The sequence below is a fragment of the Scyliorhinus torazame genome, chromosome 24 (genome assembly GCF_047496885.1).
Source record: "Scyliorhinus torazame isolate Kashiwa2021f chromosome 24, sScyTor2.1, whole genome shotgun sequence".
Taxonomy (NCBI): domain Eukaryota; kingdom Metazoa; phylum Chordata; class Chondrichthyes; order Carcharhiniformes; family Scyliorhinidae; genus Scyliorhinus; species Scyliorhinus torazame.
In genome coordinates, this window is record NC_092730.1 from 45600515 (window position 1) to 45612320 (window position 11806).

Consider the following 11806-nt stretch of genomic DNA (forward strand, 5'->3'; position numbering starts at 1 on the left):
GGGCTCGTCCGGGATTTGAACCCGGGACCTCTCGCATTTTATCGCAAATGGAAGCCCCTAAGCGAGAATCATGCCCCTAGACCAACGAGCCAAATCACAGCTAAGACTTACTCAAACCAGCTTATCATTGCCTCCCGAAGCTTATTGTATCAGCTCAATGCGCTTCTGAATTCCTGTTCAATTTCGTTTCGTTGTTAAAATAAAATCAAAAGGAACAATTTTTGTCCCTTGCTTTTCGTACTGGGATCATTGGGTAAATTGGGTTATTTTTGGTTTGTTGGCCTCCACTGCGAGCAGAATAAAACACATACGGGACCAGTCTTTGCCGTTGCTGAGTAAGCACTGTGCGATGGTCACTCCGAACGATTCTGTCATGAAGCTGCTCCTCAAGTATTCTCTTTCTCAATCTGCTGAAGGCTGAGCTGACACATTGGAGGTGAGGGCGAATCCTATCTGCTGGATCTGCCTTTTTTCAGTGAAGGCTTCCGGCCATGGAAAACGGTCCACATTTTCCACAATCTCGCCATTTTATTCTGTGTGCCATTCTATGTGAGTGTTCACAACATAATTCAGCTCTTGGTATTCACCAGGATTCACCACGAAGCGCAACACCTCCATACTCCCAGAACGCCTCGATCCACTGCAATTCGCATACCTCTGCAACCGGTCCACATCAGACGACATTTCATAGAATTTACAGTGCAGAAGGAGGCCATTCGGCCCATCGAGTATGCACCGGCTCTTTGAAAGAGCACCCTACCCAAGCCCACACATGCACCCTATCCCCATAACCCAGTAACCCCACCAAACACTGAGGGCAATTGAGCATGGCCAATCCACCTAATCTGCACATCTTTGGACTGGGGGAAAAAACCAGAGCACCCGGAGGAAACCCACGCAAACACGGGGAGAATGTGCAGACTCCGCACAGACGTTGACCCAAGCCAGGAATCGAACCTGGGACCCTGGAGCTGTGAAGCAATTGTGCTAACCACTATGCTACCGTGCTGCCCCTAACTGTTTCCCTGGCCCGACACTCATCCCTGGAGCATCTCGAAAACAAGGACTCCTACATCAGACTCCTATTTATTGACTCCAGCTCCGCCTTCAACACCATAATCCCAGCCAAGCTCATATCAAAGCTCCAAAACCTAGGACTTGACTCCCCACTCTGCAACTGGATTCACGATTTTCTGATCAACAGACCACAATCAGTAAGAAAGAATAACAACACCTCCTCCACAATAGTCCTCAACACCGGGCCTCCGCAAGGCTGCGTACTTAGCCCCCTACTCTACACCCTGTACACACACGACTGTGTGGCAAAACTTGGTTCCAACACCATCTACAAGTTTGCTGACGATACGACCATAGTGGGCCGGATCTCGAATAACGATGAGTCCGAATACAGGAGGGAGATAGAGAACCTAGTGGAGTGGTGTCGCGACAACAATCTCTCCCTCAATGCCAGCAAAACTAAAGAGCTGGTCATTGACTTCAGGAAGGAAAGTACTGTACACACCCCTGTCAGCATCAACGGGGCCGAGGTGGAGATGGTTAGCAGTTTCAAATTCCTAGGGGTGCACATCTCCAAAAATCTGTCCTGGTCGACCCACTCCGATGCTACTACCAAGAAAGCACAACAGCCCCTATACTTCCTCAGAAACTAAGGAAATTCGGCATGTCCACATTAACCCTTACCAACTTTTACAGATGCACGAAAGAAAGCATCCTATCGGGCTGCATCACAGCCTGGTATGGCAACTGCTCGGCCCAGGACCGCAAGAAACTTCAGAGAGTCGTGAACACCGCCCAGTCCATCACACAAACCTGCCTCCCATCCATTGACTCCATCTACACCTCCCGCTGCCTGGGGAAAGCAGGCAGCATAATCAAAGATCCCTCCCACCAGCTTACTCACTCTTCCAACTTCTTGCATCGAGCAGGAGATACAGAAGTCTGAGAACACGCACGAACAGACACAAAAACAGCTTCTTCCCCACTGTCACCAGACTCCTAAATAACCCTCTTATGGATTGACCTCATTAACACTACACCCTGTATGCTTCATCCGATGCCAGTGCTTATGTAGTTACATTGTATATGTTGTGTTGCCCTATTATGTATTTTTTTAAATTCCCTTTTCTTCTCATGCACGATTTTGATCTGTTGAGATGCTCGCAGAAAAATACTTTTCACTGTACCTCGGTACACGTGACAATAAACAAATCCAATCCAATCCAATCCAGTCAGTGGTGTTGTGTGGAAAGTAGGATTCAGTCTGTGGAACTCCGTGTCCCATACTCTATATGTTCAGAGTGACCATTGCACAGTCCTTGTGGAGACAAGGCCCCATCTTCACATTGAGGATTCGCTCCATCGGGTTATTTGACACTACCACCCTGCTAAATGCAATCAATTTTGAAATATAATTCATGTATATTTCAGTCTCTGACACTGTATGACAGAGTCAGATTTATTCCATATTTGTAATATTCCGGTAATTCCTAGGATTGTTGCACATCTACTGTAACACTCTGTCTTTGGGATTCAGTTAAATCGCGTTGTGTGTGTCTCTGGGACTGTATGAGAGTCTGTCATTCATTCAGTATCTTTCATTCTCTGAAAATCTGTGTGAAGGTGGAACTAAATCTGTAATGATCAATCTCTGATATTGTTATTGAGTGGAGAAAATCATTATGTTCTTTGCCAATTTCCGTAAAACGTCTGCATATCAGAATCATTACAAAACTTTCAGTGGCGTTGCGCTTGTGTGTCCGTTGGGGGAGGGGCATATATGCATTTGGGTGGTGAATGAATCTTTATCTGTCAGTCTCTGATGTGCGCAGTAAGAAGTCTGACAACACCAGGTTAAAGTCCAACAGGTGTGTTTCAAACACTAGCTTTCGGAGCGCTGCTCCTTCCTCAGGTGTATGAAGAGATATGTTCCGGAAACATGTATATAGACAAAGTCAAAGATGTAAGAGAATGCTTTGAATGCCAGCATTTGCAGGTAATTAAATCTTTACAGATCCGTAGATAGGGGTAACCCCAGGTTAAAGAGGTGGGAATTGTCTCAAGTCGGGACAGTTGGTAGGATTCCGCAATCCCAGGCCAGATGGTGCGGAGCGAATGTAATGCGACATGAATCCAAGGTCCCGGTTGAGGCCGTACTCATGTGTGCGGAACTTGGCTATAAGTTTCTGCTCGGCGATTCTGCGTTGTCGCGCGTCCTGAAGGCTGCCTTGGAGAACGCTTTCCCCGAGATCAGAGGCTGAATGCCCTTGACTGCTGAAGTGTTCTCCGATGTGTTCTCCGGTGTGACATGTGAATATTCGAGTCATTCTCTACCTGCAGTCTCTGCTGCTGTGTGTGGCACAGGTCTCCCCAGACCAACTAGCCAGCCGCTGATTTGATCTCACTTAAAACAACTTTTAATTGCGTCCCAAAGCCCATCAGTTTCCCCACAATTATAAATCAGAAATGTTAATGAACAATGTGACATTTATCTCTCTGATCTGGAGCTGATCAGAAGCAGTGATGTCAGATTTCACCACTCGCCAAGTCGGCCTGTGGATGCGCCTCGCCAATCACGTGGGTAATGTCATTCTGCCAGTCAGTGGGTTCAGTTGGCATTTTAGGAGAAATTCGAAGCCATCATGACTTCATCAGTGGCCTCATGGTTAAGGTGTGTGTGATGTTAATCATGATGCGATCAAATGTGTGTCTGTTTCAGTCTTTCCGCGGGGAGTTTTCATGCTGAGGAGAAACATGTTGGACATGGTCTGGGAATGTTTCACTCCGGTCCATTCCCAACATTTCCTGCCCTGATGGGATGGGCTTTTCCTTCCAAACTTTACAGGAAACTTTATTAATATTGATTAATATTGGTTAAATATCCTTTATAAAGTATTGTTTTATACGTTTAGTGTAGTTTATTAAAAAATGCTGATTACCAGACCCTATAAATTTTTGCTTTCATTCCCCAAACAGCCAAATTGGGTGAAAACCATCAATCAGAGTCAAAGGGAGCACCGGTCTTTTGTGTGGTCAGTGGTTTGTTTATGGAGCTGAGTAAATATTCCGGAGCAGAGCCGCTCCGAGCGGGGTTCGAACCTCCGCGGGGATACAATAATGTGGGTTTGCCGTTTCTGCCCACACATCTGGATAGGAATGGAGCTGCTGCTGCCCGGGGAGCTGGACAAGCAAGAGGCACAGATATTGACCAACTGCACCCGCTCCAAACAGATTCCCCAAATTACCGAACAAAACAAAAACACGCGCAACTGATCTTTTAAGAAATTATGACATTTTCTCTGAAAACAATATACCAACACCTCTTGAAGATTTGATTTGCTGTAAAAATTCACTCTGAACTGTCTCAATGTCAGCCGTCATTCCTTCCCAGCTCACACACAGGCGCTGACTGGTTAGAAGTTTGCTTCACTTTTCAAGGTCCGGCTCAATAAAATCAATCACAGGCCCATGATCTGCTTTCCTCCTGTTCTCAGACACATCCACTTTCTACAAGGGCGCACTAACTGGTTTTCAGAGTAAGAGTCAGACTGCAGTCACCTCGTTCTCTCTCGATCCCTTTATCTCAGAGCCACCTCACAACCAGGAATGGAACTTCTCACAGAGCCAAGAATGGAATAGTTTGTCGATTCTTCCACTGATTCAGGACCGCCCATCGCCAGGACGTGTTTGTCCAAAAGAGTTGGGATGAGATGGGGCTGAGTTTCACTGTGTATCCAATCAGTCCCCGGAGAAGCACAAAAACAATGAGTGAGGGAGAGGGAAAGAAACAAAGAAACAGATAGAGAGATAAAATATGTTCTATTTCTGCCACGATCTTTTTACAGAGATATACATGCAGCTGAATGAAAGCAAACCACGTTTCCATCTTTATATTTCGTTCAGTTTCCCCCCAAAAATGTTAAATATCGGACTGAACTCGATGAAGGTTCCAACCGTTTATTTGCAGCCAATCAGAATTCCGATTCATTCCGGAGTCAGCGACTTGTCCGCCGAGTTGAACAAACATTTCGAATCACAGTCGCTGCGAACAAAACTCGAACCTGCGCGGGGAAACCCCAATGGATTTCAATCCCAACGCCTTAACCACTTGGCCATCGCAGCTGTGTCCAGTATGTCATTCATTGGTAATTTGGTCTATATAATACATTCTAAAACCAGCCTGGAATTACTCCAGGAAGTTATTGCATTCAAACGATCAACGGGGCCCCGGGGTTTATGTGAGGAGGGGTTGAATCTTCGTGGGAAATGACCTTTGGATTTGGAGAGAGGCCTTGAGAGACTCGAAAACCTCAGCTCCCTAAACGCACAATTCCACTGATTAAATAGTTTGTGGAACAACATCAGTTACATTGGAAATATATTAGAAATTCAAATGCAGCAGCACTACACTTCCGAGTCTGGAAGAAAATTAAAATGATGAATCAAGAAATTACAGAGGGAGACCTGTGCAGACCGAAAGGTCACGTGATGACGCAACTAACATGATCACGTGTCGGGATTCCGGCAGTTCCCCGGATCGCGGTCAGAGCACAAGCCAGGAGCCGCTGCTCAACTATTAAATCAGTTATTTTTATTCCAACTCCTTGGTCGCCAGTCATTGAGAGACCAGCATTTCTACATGGTGTCAGCAGTGGGCAGTGTGGCAGAAGGTCTCCACCGCATCAACATCCTTGGATCATAGAATCGTAGAATATCCAGCGCAGAAGGAGGCCATTCGGCCCAACGTGGACTGCTTAACCACTTCCTTACCTTGCAGGTCAGCTGTTCGGGAGAGAGAGAGAGCCGGGACCTTGGAAACAGCGCGGGAGTTTGAAAAAGCGCGGGAGCTGCGAGTCAGAGCGGAGAGTTTAAAAGGTCGCGGCGTGGGTGAGGTAAGTACTGCTTAACAACTTCCAGACCTTGCAAGTTAGCTGTTAGTTTCGGGAGATCAGTTTCGGGAGCAGGCCTATTGGCCGACTGTATATCAGGAAGGATACAAAGGGTGTGGCTGAAGTGCCTATAGAAACAGAGTGCTGGAGGCAAACAGAGTGTATCTGAGTTTGGGTAAGACTGAGTTCGGGTAAGAGGTGAGTGAGGGCTGTGTTTTATTTTTGGAGTTTGGTGTTTGGGGTTGAGTTTCCCCCCCCCCAAAAAAAAAATCCAATTAATTAAGTAAATTAATTAACTAGTTAAGGGAATTTGGTGCTCATCTTAAGGAGGTGCCGAGAAGCAGACCTGTGAGGGAGCCTCGGGAGCAATTACATCACAGCCAGCAGGTAAGTGATTGGCTTGTAGCTGGTAAGTGATTTATCTCTCTTTGACTTTCTCTTAGCTGTGTAGTGTAGTTCAAATTTAACTTCAGGTTTAAGTCATGGCAGGAGAGCTCAGACCCGTGTCATGCTCCTCTTGTGAGATGTGGCAAGTCAGGGACCCTTCTGGTGTCCCTGACTCCTTCATCTGCAAGAAGTGTGTCCAACTGCAGCTCCTGTTAGACCGCTTGACGGCTCTGGAGCTGCGGATGGACTCACTTTGGAGCAACCGCGATGCTGAGGAAGTTGTGGATAGCACATTCAGTGAGTTGGTCACACCGCAGATTAGAATTACTGAGGCAGATAGGGAATGGGTGACCAACAGACAGAGGAAGAGTAGGAAGGCAGTGCAGGGATCCCCTGCGGTCATCTCCCTCCAAAACAGATTTACCGTTTTGGAAACTGTTGGGGGAGATGGCTCACCAGGGGAAGGTGGCAGCAGCCAGGTTCATGGCACCGTGGCTGGCTCTGCTGCACAGAAGGGCGGTAAAAAGAGTGGCAGAGCTATAGTGATAGGGGATTCAATTGTAAGGGGAATAGACAGGCGTTTCTGTGGACGCAAACGAGAATCCAGGTTGGTATGTTGCCTCCCTGGTGCAAGGGTCAAGGATGTCTCGGAGCGGCTGCAGGGCATTCTGGAGGGGGAGGGTGAACAGCCAGCTGTCGTGGTGTATATAGGCACCAACGATATAGGTAAAAAACGGGATGAGGTCCTACAAGCTGAAATTAGGGAGTTAGGAGTTAAACTAAAAAGTAGGACCTCAAAGGTAGTAATCTCAGGATTGCTACCAGTGCCACGTGATAGTCAGAGTAGGAATGACAGGATAGCTAGGATGAATACGTGGCTTGAGAGATGGTGCAAGAGGGAGGGTTTCAAATTCCTGGGACATTGGGACCGGTTCGGGGGGAGGTGGGACCTGTACAAATCGGACGGTCTGCATCTGGGTGGGACTGGAACCAATGTTCTCGGGGGTGTGTTTGCTAGTGCAGTTGGGGAGGGTTTAAACTAATGTGGCAGGGGGATGGGAACCGATGTAGGAAGTCAGTGGGGACAGAAACAAAAGGCAGGAAGGGAGAGTGTGTAAAGCATGACCAGAGAAAGCAGGGCAGAGAGCAAGGAAGGTTTACATTAAACTGCATTTATTTCAATGCAACGGGCCTGATGGGCAAAGCAGATGAACTCAGGGCATGGACGGGCACATGGGACTGGGATATTATAGCTATGACTGAAACATGGCTAAGGGAGGGGCAGGACTGGCAGCTCAATGTTCCGGGGTACAGATGCTATAGCAAGGATAGAACAGGAGGTAAGAGAGGAGGGGGAGTGGCGTTTTTGATGAGGGAGAACATCACGGCAGTACTTAGAGGGGATATATCCGAGGGTTCGCCCACTGAGTCTATATGGGTGGAACTGAAAAATAAGAAGGGAGAGATCACCTTGGTAGGACTGTACTACAGGCCCCCAAATAGTCAGCGGGAAATTGAGGAGCAAATATGTAAGGAGATTACAGATATCTGCAAGAATAATAGGGTGGTAGTAGTAGGGGACTTTAACTTTCCCAACATTGACTGGGACAGCCATAGCATTAGGGGCTTGGATGGAGGGAAATTTGTTGAGTGTATTCAGGAGGAATATCTCATTCAGTATGTGGATGGACCGACTAGAGAGGGGGCAAAGCTTGACCTCGTCTTGGGAAATAAGGAAGGGCAAGTGACAGAAGTGCTAGTGAGGGATCACTTTGGGACAAGTGACCATAACTCCATTAGTTTTAAGATAGCTATGGAGAATGATAGGTCTGGCCCAAGAGTTAAAATTCTTAATTGGGGCAAGGCCAATTTTGATGGTATCAGACAGGAACTTGCAGAGGTAGATTGGGGGAGACTGTTGGCAGGCAAAGGGACGGCTGGTAAATGGGAGGCTTTTAAACATGTGTTAACCAGGGTGCAGGGTAAGCACATTCCCTTTAGAGTGAAGTGCAACGCTGGTAGAAGTAGGGAACCCTGGATGACTCGAGATATTGTGTCTCTGGTCAAAAAGAAGAAGGAGGCATATGACGTACATAAGCAACTGGGATCAAGTGGATCCCTTGAAGAGTATAGAGATTGTCGAAATAGAGTTAAGAGGGAAATCAGGAGGGCAAAAAGGGGACATGAAATTGCTTTGGCAAATAATGCAAGGGAGAATCCAAAGAGATTCTACAGATACATAAAGGGGAAAAGAGTAACTAGGGACAGACTAGGGCCTCTTAAGGATCAACAAGGACATCTTAAGGATCAACAAGGACATCTATGTGCAGAGCCACAAGAGTTGGGTGAGATCTTGAATGAATATTTCTCATCGGTATTCACGGTGGAGAAAGGCATGGATGTTAGGAAACTAAGGGAAATAAATAGTGATGTCTTGAGAAGTGTGCATATTACAGAGGAGGAGGTGCTGGAAGTCTTAAAGCACATCAAGGTAGATAAATCCCCGGGACCTGATGAAATGTATCCCAGGATGTTGTGGGAGGCTAGGGAGGAAATTGCGGGTCCCCTAACAGAGATATTTGAATCATCGGCAGCCACAGGTGAGGTGCCTGAAGACTGGAGAGTGGCGAATGTTGTGCCCTTGTTTAAGAAGGGCAGCAGGGAAAAGCCTGGGAACTACAGACCGGTGAGCCTAACGTCTGTAGTAGGTAAGTTGCTAGAAGGTATTCTGAGAGACAGGATCTACACGCATTTAGAGAGGCAAGGACTGATTCGGGGCAGTCAGCATGGCTTTGTGCGTGGAAAATCATGTCTCACAAATTTGATTGAGTTTTTTGAGGGGGTGACCAAGAAGGTAGATGAGGGCAGTGCAGTAGACGTTGTCTACATGGACTTTAGCAAAGCCTTTGACAAGGTACCGCATGGTAGGTTGTTGCAGAAGGTTAAAGCTCACGGGATCCAGGGTAAGGTTGCCAATTGGATTCAAAATTGGCTGGACGACAGAAGGCAGAGGGTGGTTGTAGAGGGTTGTTTTTCAAACTGGAGGCCTGTGACCAGTGGTGTGCCTCAGGGATCGGTGTTGGGTCCACTGTTATTTGTGATTTATATTAATGATTTGGATGAGAATTTAGGAGGCATGGTTAGCAAGTTTGCAGATGACACCAAGATTGGTGGCACAGTGGATAGTGAAGAAGGTTATCTAGGATTGCAACGGGATCTTGATCAATTAGGCCAGTGGGCCGACGAATGGCCTTTTGGCAGATCGAATCAGGCCAGGACCTACTCAGTTAATGGTATGGCGTTGGGGAGAGTTATAGAACAAAGAGATCTAGGAGTACAGGTTCATAGCTCCTTGAAGGTGGAGTCGCAGGTGGACAGGGTGGTGAAGAAGGCATTCGGCATGCTTGGTTTCATTGGTCAGATCATTGAATACAGGAGTTGGGACGTTTTGTTGAAGTTGTACAAGACATTGGTACGGCCACACTTGGAATACTGTGTGCAGTTCTGGTCACCCTATTATAGAAAGGATATTATTAAACTGGAAAGAGTGCAGAAAAGATTTACTAGGATGTTGCCGGGACTTGATGGCTTGAGTTATAAGGAGAGGCTGGATAGACTGGGACTTTTTTCCCTGGAGCGTAGGAGGCTTAGGGGTGATCTTATAGAGGTCTATAAAATAATGAGGGGCATAGATAAGGTAGATAGTCAACATCTTTTCCCAAAGGTAGGGGTGTCTAAAACTAGAGGGCATAGGTTTAAGGTGAGAGGGGAGAGATTCAGAAGGGCCCAGAGGGGCAATTTCTTCACTCAAGAGGGTAGTGAATGTCTGGAATGGGCTGCCAGAGGTAGTAGTAGAGGCGTGTACAATTGTGTCTTTTAAAAAACATTTAGATAGTTACATGGGTAAGATGGGTATAGAGGGTTATGGGCCAAGTGCGGGCAACTGGGACTAGCTTAATGGTAAAAACTGGGCGGCATGGACTGGTTGGGCCGAAGGGCCTGTTTCCATGCTGTAAACGTCTATGATTCTGTGTTAGCACTGCCCCTCCGAATGAGCACCGCAGCTACTCTCTACAGGAAGAGGTTTAATAGCTAGTTTAATGCAGCACCAGCCCGGCTAGCTCAGTCGGTAGAGCATGAGACTCTTAATCCCAGGGTTGTGGGTTCGAGCCCCACGTTGGGCGGTCTATATTATGATCTGAAAATATTGATGCTGAACGAACTGTTTTGACAACAGGAACACAAGGTTATGTCGCTGGACTGGGAATATAGAGGTCTGAACTAACCCTTGGTGGCAAGACTTAATAAATCTGGAATTTAAATTTCGTCTCAGTAATGGCGCAGAAAGGTTCTGCTTCAGAGGGGCCATATTTCCACAACCGGAAACACATTTGCACAATAGGGAATGATTTGACACAATTTGCTGCATCTTTATCTTATGCAGCAACCATTTGTGTGGCACCTTGTCAAAGGCTTTCTGGAAACCCAGATAGACCACATCCATTGGCTCCCCGTTATCTACCGCACTGGTAATGTCGTCAAAAAATTCCACTAAATTAGTTAGGCACGACCTGCCCTTTATGAACCCATGCTGCGTCTGCCCAATGGGACAATTTCCATCCAGATGCCTCGCTATTTCTTCCTTCATGATAGATTCCAGCATCTCCCTACTACCAAAATTAAGCTCACAGGCCTATAATTACCCGCTTTCTGCCTACCTCCTTTTTTAATCAGTGGTGTCACGTTTGCTAATTTCCAATCCGCCGGGACCACCCCAGAGTCTAGTGAATTTTCGTAAATTATCACTAGTGCATTTGCAATTTCCCTAGCCATCACTTTTAGCACTCTGGGATGCATTCCATCAGGGCCAGGAGACTTGTCTACCTTTAGCCCCATTAGCTTGCCCATCACTACCTCCTTATTGATAACAATCCTCTCAAGGTCCTCACCTGTCATAGCCTCATTTCCATCAGTCACTGGCATGTTATTTGTGTCTTCCACTGTGAAGACCGACCCAAAAAACCTGTTCAGTACCTCAGCCATTTCCTGATCTCCCATTATTAAATCTCCCTTCTCATCCTCTAAAGGACCAATATTTACCTCAGCCACTCTTTTAAAAAATATATATATTTGTAGAAAATTTTACTTTCTGTTTATATATTCTGAGCAAGTTTACTCTCATAATCTATCTTACTCTTCTTTATAGCTTTTTTAGTAGCTTTCTGTTGCCCCCTAAAGATTTCCAAGTCCTCTAGTCTCCCACTAATATTTGCTACTTTGTATGCTTTTTCCTTCAATTTGATACTCTCCCTTATTTCTTTAGATATCCACGGTCGATTTTCCCTCTTTCTACCGTCCTTCCTTTTTGTTGGTATATACCTTTGCTGAGCACTGTGAAAAATAGCTCGGAAGGTTCTCCACTGTTCCTCAACTGTTTCACCATAAAGTCTTGGCTCCCAGTCTACCTTAGCTAGTTCTTCTCTCATCCCACTGTAAACTCCTTTCTAGAAGCA

The 11806-nt window shown here is 46.3% G+C and overlaps 2 non-coding genes across 2 annotated transcripts; one reads left to right on the plus strand and one right to left on the minus strand.

Annotated features, from left to right (window-relative positions):
* trnap-agg (transfer RNA proline (anticodon AGG)) lies at nt 1-91 on the minus strand. The gene is given in 2 exon segments: nt 1-36; nt 56-91. It is a non-coding gene; the product is annotated as a tRNA-Pro (tRNA).
* A 10313-nt stretch (nt 92-10404) lies between these two features.
* Nucleotides 10405-10477, plus strand: trnak-cuu (transfer RNA lysine (anticodon CUU)). The gene has a single exon. It is a non-coding gene; the product is annotated as a tRNA-Lys (tRNA).
* The last annotated feature ends 1329 nt before the right edge of the window (nt 10478-11806 follow it).